A 12,914-nucleotide genomic window follows, 5' to 3' on the forward strand; every position below is an offset into this window, starting at 1 on the left:
GTTATATTAGGCACTGCACTTGTTACGACATTTACATAATTTAATTCCAAATACAAAAGACGAAGAACTTATCCGTTATTTCGCCAAGATAATCGCGACAGTTTATCGTAAAGATGGAATTGAAGTTTGTTAATCTCTCTTCTTCAGTATGCAAGCATTTCGGATTCAATTTGTCCCGTTGGAAACAGTAATTTCATTTTTCTTTCAATTCCGATCGAACCGTGGAAATGCAGAACTTAGCCGTCTCGAATCCGTTGCATCCCCGGCCACTGATTTCCATAATCGTTCGAGGAAAGGAGATCATTTCTGCGCTTCGAACAACAGAGAAGAACTCCACGAGAATAGCCGCAAGGAAAATTTAATAAAGTGCTAAGTAGAAGAATGGCGACGAAACGTAGTCAAATAGTAGATGTAGTTAAACACGCAGCGAACACGATAATAACGTGTACCATACTTTATACGTTGCGTTAACGCGCCGTATACTGTTAAATTCTATAGCAAATAGCAAATATTTCTGCGATCATTTGTCGCGAGACGGTTATAAAATTAACTCTATGGAATATGGAAATCAGGTTAGCGATCGTCCAATGGCTACACTTCGCCCGATGATTTTATTAAAATATTAACCCATTTGCATCCACGCGCCCGTTTCGCCGGCCTTCCCGCGTCGTAACGGTAGAATATAAAATAACGCGTACAAGGATAATTTGTTTGCCGCTTATGACAAACTATGTTGCATTACCGGTACGCGCTTGAATATCCCGGCTGAAATATCAAAATGACCAACCAACCGTTTCCTCCTATAATTAAACGATGAAACTATTATCTTTCGTAATCCATTCAACGAAGCCTCTGAGTTGGAGAAACGTCGCGAGATATTGCTAGCTATTTAATTAGAGGACAAACTGAGAACAGTGCAAAGGGGAGAAAAGAATTAAATCGACTGAAAGAAGGAAACTACATTCTTCTTCTACTAATGTTGAAATTGGTACATACAAACTGTTACAAACTCGGCAGAAAATTTTAATTCTCGCCTACTATCGCATGTAGAAGCTTTCCAAATGAATCCTTCAGTGTTACAGCAAACTTTCCTCGTGTTGTTCGTTAATTATAAGCCACGTACTTCCCAGTTGCTGCTAGCTTTTAAAATTCCTTGCGAACGCAACATATCCTCGCAGCAGGACGAACAATCGACACAGGGGTTCCGACAAGGCATCGTTCCGCGGTTATAAATTCGTGAATACGTAATCGTCAGCAAGGATGTTGTTACACACGTCGGTTTCGTCATACATATTCATGGTGGTACGCGATGGTGTCTACGATATATAATGCCGCTGGCCACCTTTTAATTTCGGTAGCCGCAGCATCCTGCATCTAAGTCCGATCTCTACGATCAGCCTTCGTAAACCGAGCCTTCGCGTGAGAGTAATTACAGACCGAGCATTGTTAACGTTTAATGACGATAATGATGATGACACGGATAACGACATCCTTATCGGCGACGTGCCCATACGAAATACTCGTTAATTTGAGATACACGCAGGTAAAATGTTGGTTAAACGTTAGTCATCCATTTTACGTGATTCGTTTCTTCGCGTTAAATTAAGAGGTGCCAGGAATTTATGTATGGAAATGGTATACCTCATTTTGTCGATGTTCTGATTTAAGTTATGGCATAATGCAACGTGTTTAACGGTCCAATGTGTAGGGTCATTGAATCGCTTACATACAATCTCGAAGGGGGCGATTCTTGATTAAAAAATAATATAAAAATATCAAGTAGTCGGAGTGATAGCCTTTCATCTTTCGTTTGCTAAAAAAGTTACGCGTTTAAGAAATTATCAATTTTGAGATATCTGTACGAGATTAACTGTACGAGAATTCTAACGGAACGAGAACTGTTTCAACTCTTTTTTACCGGCATAATTAGACTTTTAACGTTGATTTATTCGAAAAGATATTCGTAGAAAAAAGAAGGATCGTTGTTCTACACTTTACGTTCCACTATGTTCTTTTATGTAAAATCGCTGCCTATCCTGCTCCGCTACCGGTTCAATAATATCCCCATCTAATCAGTTGAACTCGATTACAATATCCGAAGTGCAACAAAAAAAAAAAAGGCAGAAAGAAAAAGGAGAGAACTATGTAAATGCAGGAATTTTTATGGAAATATAATACATAGAGCACGTACGGGTTCGTGCAATGATCTTCGATGTCCCAGAATCCGGAGCATCGAAAAAATTATTCGTGAGCTACGTTCCGCTACGGATTTAATCCGAATTCAATGCGCGACTCGATGAAACGTAAGCTTCGACCAGGTCTGAACGAAGATTAACTCAGGAGTACACTCGAATAATATCAAGAGCGACCCAGTTTCCAGTCGAATCCGTTTTTCTTTTTCACAACGTCCGCGCGATTTGTATCTGACCGGGACAAATTAGACTAACTACGACTACGACGTGGTACACCTTGTCGTGAATATTTCATCGGTCAACGGACGTAAAGATGAATCCTTGTGTGTGTACGGGTAATTACTCTTCAATGAGAGTGCCATATAAGAAGTGTGTAACAATAATGCCATGTTCTCGGGCGATAATTTATCATTTAATACGATCGCTGCGTCGTAGGCGGAATGTACGCGATGATAGTAAAGATAACATTGAACGTGAAAAGCGCTATTGTAGAAGAATGTTAAGGGTATCTATAGTGAGCGACGGCAAACTTGGGTGTGAGAAAGAGGCGGGAAAATGCGTTGAAAAGGAGAAAGATGAATACAAGTGACGCGAAAGAGGAACGAACGAAAATGGTGAAGGGGCCAGTCGCTTGTTTTCCAGGCTGCAGCGTGAAAATTAATTTCCCGTCGCTCGTAAAACTGCCGTAAATCCGAAATCACGCGTGTGATAGGCAAAAAATGGTGGAACTATAGCGAGGGATGATTTCGATCGTGGTTGGTCACGGTACGGATAACGACCGAATTATCAATAGCTCGAAAATCGACAACGCCAGGAATCTTGTTTAATGTCTGGCACGTCAGCTGCAGTTGGGTTTCAACTTCCGTTATTTGTCTTTTTTCACTTCCTCTCATCCCCTATTCGTCTTTGTTACTCTGTCTCTTTCCCATTCTCGCGATATCTCTATAAAGCGAAGAATTCGAAATTTTTCCGTGGAAGTTCGTCCCCGCGATCTTCCATCGTCTCGAAGTCCTCTTTTCCCCCTTCTGTCTTCATTCTCGTTCTTCTTCCTCGTCTTTTGGTTCTCCATGTGGCAGATGGAGAAGTCTCATGTCGAAACGATTCTCTTTCGCTGATTCTCGACGGTGGTATTAAATTCCTGTGTGACGAGCAGCAACATTCGAATGAATTACCGACATCTCAATTTCCCGCGTTTGTCATTCGTTTGACGTGGTTAATTAAAACAAGCAGATGGAATGGAGTAGAACGTACAGATAGATATCTAAATGTTGTTCAAGAAAAATAGCATAGAGCATGTGTTGCGCGATGTTTAAATTTCGAAAAATCCACACTTTTAAAAAGAGAAGTCGCAAATCGACTAGACCAAAAATATCACGGCGCGTTACAATAGCGCGAGAGTGGTTCCTCCATCGTTACCAGAAGTGGTAAACAAGCATCTAGCGACTTTTACTCTCCGCTTCTGACTGTATCGCATACACGGCTTACATACTTCGTAAATCGTAACTGCAAGGATCGTAACGCAAGCAACGAAGAAGCGCAAGCGTATTTCGCAGGCGTGCGAGCTGTTTTACAACGCACCGTGAAACGAACTAGCGAATGGATTTTGCTAGAAACGAGAACAAGCAGGATCGGGGCTTGGCGCGTCGTAAAAGCGGAAGTAAAGAGTCGTAGGTTGAAATATTGCGAATCTCATTGTATGAAAAGTGTGGCCGGCACACTGCCGACAGGCCCGGAAGCGGTGCTCGAACTTTCACCCGCGAAACTTTCGAATTGCCGACCGAACGGGATGTCGAAAATTTCACAACGTCGCGTCGACCGGCGAACTGCGTCGTCGAAATGTGTTGAAGTAAGGATCGGCGGAATAGTTGTAGCTGTACATTCTAACCCCACGATTAATTTTGTTGTAGAACTTTTTACAACGCAGTAACGTCCCGCGATATAACCGGCGAATAAAGTTGCTTGCGTGTCATGAATAGCCGAGACTAGCCGCGTACGCCTGTCGTTTCGCGATACTTCGAGATCTTGCTGAAAGGAAGGGGCTGCTTTTATTGTCGTCCTTCAATCGTCCAGTGATCTACGGGGTGTGAAGAAAATGGAGATTCGTCTGGCATGAATTGAGATGCGGTAGTTGGTGACGAGGGGAGCAGGAGATAGTAGGAGATAGAGAATTTTGTACGAAGCTGTGATCGTAGGAAACTGAGTATAATAATTAGCGAATCGAACGTGTCCGAGTGTAGAGGAATTCGTATTTGAAAAATATTTTACTTCGAACATCGAAGCTTTTATGCAGGCAGCAGAAATAAAATGTATTGTAGAAGACTGAAGTTAGTGTGATAATTAATGAAGTTTGGACATAGTCAGAATTGATATGGAACTGCAAATGGGACTGGTTATTCGTTAAACTAATTATTCGGTAAATGTAAAGTATAATAAAATTTTTTCAATAAAATTTGTACTTTTATGACATTATATTCTCTCTAAAAATGACTAAATCTGGATTTGAGAAGTCTGATTATAAATCCGCACTGTATTTGCAGTTGAAATAGGGTACTAGAAATTCACGATTTCATCGAATCAAGAGAATTCCGTCTCACCCTGTAGAGGGCACATAGAGTATACATGCATTTCATCATTCTGGAATTGAAGTTCCTACATCGGTCGAATCTAGAATCCTTCGAAATCCCTTCACTGGGGAACCCTGCAGATACCCGTACTTTTATCATAGTAAATTTTACAGTCAATTCAGTCAGATATGAAGAACATTTTTATGATCCTTTTTTTACGCCCGATGAAAGGCGATATCGTAACGCGAAATTTTGGAGAAAAGTCTTTCGTATCCAGACAATAAGAAATTACGCGATTCTTTAAACTAATCGAATTCTTTTTCGATTCTTTGCTACGAAATGAAAACAGAAAGGGGGACAAAGAGACAGAGAAAGAGGATAATTGCATTGATTCGATATTCTCGTCGCGTGGAACATTATTTTTCTGTCGTACGGAATTTTCTCTTTGAAATTCGCCCGCCAGCCTTCGTAAATTACCCCCGCGTCGACGACTAATCATGTCGTCGAACGTTCGCGAGCGACCATGGTCGCGAAACTTTTCCGGAAATGTTGCGAACGAGGTCCGATGCGAAGTGGCGAAACGACGGGCGGTGGAATTCATCCCACGACGCGACAACTTTTTCGTGGACGATGTCCAGATGCTAAACGACCAACAGATTCTTTTCACGGCACCGCAACTTTTTTACAAATAACCGACGTTCATAATTTCCAACTTTTGCAAATAATTTGTTCCCTGTGCGTGTTTCCTTTGATTGATAAACGATCGTTGTCCTTCATTATGAGTTGGTGGAATTTTTATGACAGAGACAAACGTGAATTGTATTTCTGATGATCTGTTCTCTATTGGAATATGCAAATTAGGAGACTAAAAGGAATTATAAATATACCAACAAAAATTCAAATGCTTTTTATTCGTTACACCTCGACAACCCTTTTCTCTGATGCCAGGCAACGATACCCTTGGCAATTCTTCTGCAAATGGCCACGCGGTGTTTTGACATCTATAAATAATTCCTAAGGGAGAGAGCAGGGACATTCTGCGATATCGGTCGAGAACTTGCCACCCTTGCTTGAGTGAGAGGTTTGGTGACGAGTTGCGGGTCCACTGCGAAACTTTTGCGCGCCCCTAGGAACGGATTTACACTGGAAAAGTGTGAGTGAAACGTAACTTTGTCGAGAACTTTTCCCAGAGCCGAACGCGTAAGGCGCAAAAGGAAATACAGAGAGTTGAACAGTGTACCATTCCGCTATTCTCGAAACTTCTACAGACCCTATTGTTCTAGGCTGTTATTGGCTGCAGCCGCGTATAAACACGGCCGAAATAACTTATTCTTTTCGATATCGCATTGTGCTGGTAGAATTATGATTATTGAAATATCTCAGGAAAAAAGACGAGAAAATTCTGTACAGTGGTAGCTTTCAATAACGTGGTGAATTACTGTTCGTTTTTAATGAACTCATAACTAGAAACGCAATACGGTCGACGTATGTTAATAAAATTTCACGTTAAATTTTCTAACGCCATAATTGGTGTCGGAGATACATATTTCGTTGGCAACAAGGTAATCGTGCTATCGTACGCTGTCCGAATCGTAAACTGTATTTTCACAATTGTGGACTGTAAACGATGGTTTGCACGCCGTTCCCTATTAATTAGGCGTTATTGCCAGGCATATTTTTCGAATTCATCGGATATTCGATTCGCGCAGCGCCGATCCGACATTTTTAATCGCAATCATAAATTTCTCAACTTCGGTTATCGCGTAAACACGCTTTTTAATTACATCCATGTCGCTCGGTTTCCCCGCTATACACCGTCACAGTGGTGCATTTTTTTTTTTCATATTTGTTTTAACCGTCGCTTAGTATCAACGAATTTCAGTAATTTATTATAACTCCCAGCAAATTCCGGTTAACTGCATTGGCCTCGAAATTACATTCCGCTCAAAATTTGTTCCGCGCTGAAGCGTCAACCTGTTTAACATCAAACAAAATTTGAAATGAATTTCGGCGTCCCATCCTCATTCACCCCGCTTGTTCCGTCTGTATATCCCAGTCGAACAATTGCTCTAAAACGACGTATTTACGTGTGAATAGAACTGCTTATTCAAACTCGCGTAGCTGCTAGGAATGAACTGAAACAAATGAACGTTGGTAGTATCGTGATGCTCTGGTGGACGTTGAACATTCAATATTTATTAAAGCAGTAATAAAACCGTGTACCGATATCCGTAAACAGCTTTCACCTGTAAAGTTCGTGTCTTCGCCAATAAACGGTCGAACGATTCTTCGTCGGAGTCCAACATCGTATTAACCGAGTCATTAACGCTTCAATACGAATCAATACGAACGTTCGGGTTAGCCGCGACTCATCGGCCAATCGATGCAGCATCCGGATGGAAAAGACAACCTTGAAAATGCTTTGTGTCCAGGAAACGTTCGGCTCATGGCCAGACAGATCGATAAGTCGTAATTTAATTGCGAACACCGGGACGTCGGTGACGGTATTTATTGCCAGGGAGCAAGTACCGAAATAATTTGTAGCGGTACGTGCTTATGCGCCGGTAAATTATCAATTAAGCTCATAACAAATCGGCCGACCACGGCCGTTGCTAGTGAGTTCAGCCGCAGGACCACGATAATTTCCCCCGTTCGAACTGCGAACCACTGCGAGAGGTTCGATGCCGGCATATCAAGTGCGAGCGTAATTAACGAGCCGTAGCTGCTTATCAGAAATTATTTTAATCCTCCATTACACGAAGCCTCTTTCTACGATCAAACCGGATATTGTGCGTACTGAATATGCGATCGGATTACTTTCTACTGATTCGCTCGATATATTTACTCGTAGAGTATTCACTGGATTGATGTCTCCTCCTATTGATCTCTGATGTCGATGATTAAATGACTCTGATATTTTCTTTACAGCTTCCATAACGACTGAACGTATCGTCGTTTTAAATTTTCGCTCAGATAATTTGCAATATCTCGATATTATAATGCTTCACTAAAATACCACTGAAATACAAACAAATGTATAATTAATTATTAAAAATTTCTTATTCGTCCCATGAGATTTTGTCTACGATTGATAATTAAGAGCAGTACTTCCAGTTAATTTAAAAACAGCGTCGAAACGGCATCGATGTAGCTTTGGAATATCGCGGCATTATCTCTACATATTACAGAAACTCGAAGGAAGGGAGAAGTTAATAACAGTTTCTCTGTCATCTGTATCGCTCCTCTCTTATCGTTTTGTCATTATAGTTCTGTGGCTTAAAACTTTGCTCCCGGCAAAAGTTACAGAGGCTTCTTGGTCATTGCCGTGAAAGATGAAGTTCATGGTTCAGGAACGGGGAATGAATTTCCAGACGAGTGCTGGATGGATTTGAATGAGTTTGCGATAACTTCCTGCAACTGCGATCTTGTTAGTTTCTATCCTCCTCAGCTCAAATTTCTCAGCAGGCAAAATGAAAGGCTTGCAAACTTTTTTTTTTTTTTTAGCTATATATTATTCATCGAATTTGCACTTTACCTTTCGGTTCCTATTTTTATTAATAAAAAGGTTCCAACGCAGCTTTTAAGGCGCTCGAAAAATTCCAATGGTAAATATCGAACACGGAGGTGAAACACGATCGATAAGTTCGGTGACTTTTGACGGCTGTGGTTTCGAGTCGAATAATAAGGACAGTCGTTGAACGTTCAAAGGATATTTGCGGATATCGTGATACGTCTACTAGGTCGATAATTTATTTCAATTTAAGTCCTCTCATTTGGCAAACGTATCTTAGATCCGTTTAACTCGTTACGATTCGCGATATCGTGGACTCCTGTCCTCACGATAGGTTTCATTCTAATTCTCCGACTACCGTTCGTACATTCTGTGGCCACGTCGTCAACCACCGAGGACTTGGCATCGTGCGCTCGAGCAGTTCGTGGCGTGCTACGTATTTTCAGACCATTATCTCCCCTTGACTGTTTTCGAACTCTCCCGGTCGGTCGGCTGGTTCGTTTTCCAGTACGCGCGATCAGCTGTAGCATATCGCCGCGAAATCGAAATTCCTACTCGTTCCTGCTTCCATAGTGACACGTGTAAGTCGACGAACGAGCTGCAGCTCGGTTGAAACGCGGCCGTAAAACGCTCAACAGTGGAGGAATTTGCAGTGCCACGGTGGCACGCTGAATTCTGGACTGATTGAACCGGATAGCGACGACAAACTGCGTCGCGCGAACTCGTTTGTAGCACGTGTCGACGAACCGCCAACCGTTGCGACGCAATAGAATTTTTTAGAAATTTCCTATCTGATGAAATCCGTGAGTGTGGTTGGAACTTTAATGAAGCAATTGGTTTATGAGAAACGTTGTTGCATTTGATATTTACAAAATAGAAATAATTTAGCTGAATTTGTTTAGCAAATTAACGTTATTAGCAAAATTTTATAAGCAATTTTCTGAAATAATAGTTGCGACCTGACGTTATTAGTAGATAAATTATTGTGCAAATTATTGTAAACATCGTATTTGTAAAATCACGTACAAAGGAATAGCCACTCGAGTCAACGAATACACGTTCGACCCGGAACCGTAACCTCCGCGCTGATTACACGGGGAGTAAAAGAGCATTTACAGTTTTACTGCATAATTGCAGGATGATATTACCGGAGCTGGGTAAATGTACTAATTTAATTATTCCGTAGCCGAATGGGAAAGTAGACGACGGTGTTATTCTAAGTAGAAGCAGTATACAGGGCTACCTGCCGTTGTAGTCCCAGGAAATTACATTCATAATGCATCCCCGTGCTCGGATGTCGTGAATCGCATGCAAGTGGACGCAAAAGGCACGAAGCCACACGCATATCGCGACAATGCATTCGGACAGAAATGCGTATGATCATGCAACGAAGATGACATTCAGTCAGTGAAAAGGGAAACGTATAGTCAGACGTGCGGTCACGCATTGCCTCAATGGTAGAACTTGGCATATAACCATTTTTTCTCCTCTTTATTACTTCTTTTTCGTTATTCCGTTTCCTCTATATCCTCGGTCTTAGAACATTAACGTTGTATAATTCTATATTTTAGTGATAATAAATTACAGATATTATTTACTTTTCTCTCGTTCTATTTTCTTTTTGCTTACCGTTACAATGGCACAGAATAATATAACAGATGTAAATAATTATTCCATTTATCTACTAATTTGTATTACACGTTATGACCATCATCCAGAAGGTGATTCTAATTTCTTGAATAAATGTCTTAAAAGATCTTAATTGTTGCTTGATCAAACGTGAGAACGGTGGAATTTAAATTAGTCGGGGGTTCGGAAATTCTGGGAAGTGTGCCAATAATCGTGCAAGCTGGTTCCTGCCACTCGCGTGGAGCGTTGCGATAGGAAACCGGTATCCTACATTTGGGACACGCGTGAGCCACATACCTATTATTTCGGGCCGAGAAGTCATTGGTTGGCAACAGTTGCACGATTTACAGCGTCAGAACGCTTCGTGAGGTCTGTGCTTTAGCTCTTACAATGCTGACAAGAGTGATGAAAGCTGAAGAGGAGAGAAACTTCCCCAGCTTTTTACAGTTTCGTATATACAAAGTTCATCAATTACGCGAGAACGGTTTTACGTTTCTTTGGTACCGTGCTTCGATACAAAGTTCTCTGCGAAACTGATATATTCCACGAAAAGTGTTTTTTACTCGTACAGTGTTTTAGGGAGATTCGATTACATCGATAAAGGAAAATTCTCTTCTACATGAAAGATATACCGAATTTGGTAACAAGAGAGAAACGATAATGTTACATTTGTACAATAAACGGTTTGAAATTTATCGCAAAATAGGTTTCTTTGTTGAGATAGCGAAAAACAAATTGATGCGATATGATTGACGAAGTTCGAATACCGCGATGGAAGGTATTCCATTTATTAAACGAAAAAGATATTCAGTGATCCTTGCAAATTTTTTATAAGATTCCCGATACTGACATAATTACTTCACGCTACAAATCAACATAATGTTACTTATTCGAAATATTACGAACAATTTTTTGTGACACGCAGATCGTACACTTAGGTTTTTCTAAATTTTTGCTAAATTCGGGGACATCTATAGTCTGTTCATCTGTCTATTTTGCCAAGATGCTTTAAACGACAAGCGACAGCGTGATCAGAAAAATACATCTCTCGTTTCAAGGATCTCGACAAGTGGTAAAGTCGTCTTAACAACGAGAGTTTCGTATGGCAAGAAACGTAAAACGCATTTGCAGGCTTCAAAAGTCCCGTTTGCATTCCCAACTCCGTCTGCCGTTAAGATCCCCCAGACTTGAAGCGCATAATCCTTTTTAATGGCAGGGCCTAGATATTCATACAGTGAACGTGGGGTGCTTTCGGAAAGAGGATCCCTCTTATTTTGCAAAGTAGTTAAATTCATAGGGAAGTTTTCCCCGCGAGCAAATGTGTGTAATTTTTACTTTGAAAGAAAAAAGAAATACGTTAATTCTTCAAATTTCGCGTAATTGTGAAACATCAAGAGACTGTCGATGAAAGAGAGAACAAGAGAGGAAAATGCACATGGTTCGACTACGTAGAGAGACGACACCGTTTTTCGACATCGCGTACAAATGTACCTAGGTCGTCCTTTTTCCAGAAGGGTCATGAATAATTCGACCGAACGATCTCGCGAATAGGTTGGTCCGTCAAAATAAATAATGCGGTGTAAATTGATACTCGCAGTGTCGAATTGATAAATAATCAATCGTGGAGTATCATATCGTCGGATCGACGCAAATCGTCGTGTCAAAAACACGAGGCGCCAGGACGCTTGCACCGGTGACTCGGCAATGGCGACAGCTGCCAACAGCACGGTCGATTTTACATTTCGGAGACGCATCGTGAAACGATGGATGTGTTTCTACGTTTTTCACAGTATCAAAAAAAAAAGAGAGAAAGACAAAGGAAATAAAAAAGGAAAGAAAGAAGAAAAAAGACCAGAGGTAGTAAAAATGGTAGCGTCGAAATATTTCCTGTGCGGCGGAAAGTTAGAAGATTGTAAATATTTCTGTCTATCGTAAATACAACGGATTTTCTTTTTTTCTCCTTGAAAATCGAACGAACAACAGTGTATCACGTAGCATCACGTAGATAGGCCAAAATGGATACGAACATGGCAGATTTCTCTGTGTGAAATTTCGCATAAAATCCACGCATGGTCTCTGTGCTAAGGCAATCGCAATTTCTACCAAATGTATAACGAAACGGTGCCATTTTTCTTTTTTCACAGCCATACCGGTTCGATCCAAGCTAAAAATTTTCTCGTTTTAGGAGAGCGACTCGTTGATGGGGCGGCTGTGAAGCATCGCTTTCTCCACCATGGAATTTGTATTCTAAAGACTGTTCGAGGTGAAACGACGTCGAGGCGTCGGCGTCTGACTTCAGCTTGACCCAGCTTCCGGCCCTCTGCAGAGCCACTTACAAGACTGGCACGTCTGACTGCAGGGGAAGTCCTCTCCACTGCTTACCAACTTGTTCCAGGAATGTGCGTCGATTTCTTCGCCCGTTCTAATTTTAGAACTCTACACTCTGGGCGAAAGCCCATTTCCTGGCTGTATTCCGCCAACCACCCCGGTCCGAGCATCTGTACTCGACCGTCTAAAGGGGTAACTATCCTCTGGCCATGCTGCCATTTTGAAACGGTCACGTAGAACATAAGAGAAACCGGACAGTTAGGTGGTAAATACATGAATGCGGGATGAGTTGGGTTTCGTGGTGTCGCGTACGAACTCCTCTACGACGTCGTTGAATCTTTATGAAAATGGAACTTGTGTTTGCCAATATTACTGGCCTCTATGAGCGAACGCGAGTCCATGAGTGTGCGCGTCCAGAGGAAAGTGGGTCGGGTTTATTCCATAAAAGTCGATAGTCGGCCGTGTGCTAGACGGTCAATTTGAAATTGATATTTTCGCGTACGGTACCGTTGTTCGTTCCTTCGTTACGTCCCTCTCTTTCTATTTATCTACTTTTGTTATAGATTTTTTTTCTGCTGTTACTCATCTTCTTTTTGTATCTGAAAATAAAGGAGCGAAGCTATACGCTGGTCAGCGGCGAACAGAATACCCGAATACGGGATGAAAATTTCATTTGGCGCAAGGATAATA

At 41.4% G+C, this 12,914-nt stretch overlaps 1 protein-coding gene across 10 annotated transcripts in view; it reads right to left on the bottom strand.

The window, feature by feature from the left end:
• The window catches only part of LOC122573408 (agrin-like), a 382,715-nt gene that overhangs the window by 85,032 nt on the left and 284,769 nt on the right, over window positions 1-12,914 (bottom strand). The window lies entirely within an intron of this gene.

The sequence above is a fragment of the Bombus pyrosoma genome, linkage group LG12 (assembly GCF_014825855.1).
Source record: "Bombus pyrosoma isolate SC7728 linkage group LG12, ASM1482585v1, whole genome shotgun sequence".
NCBI lineage: Eukaryota > Metazoa > Arthropoda > Insecta > Hymenoptera > Apidae > Bombus > Bombus pyrosoma.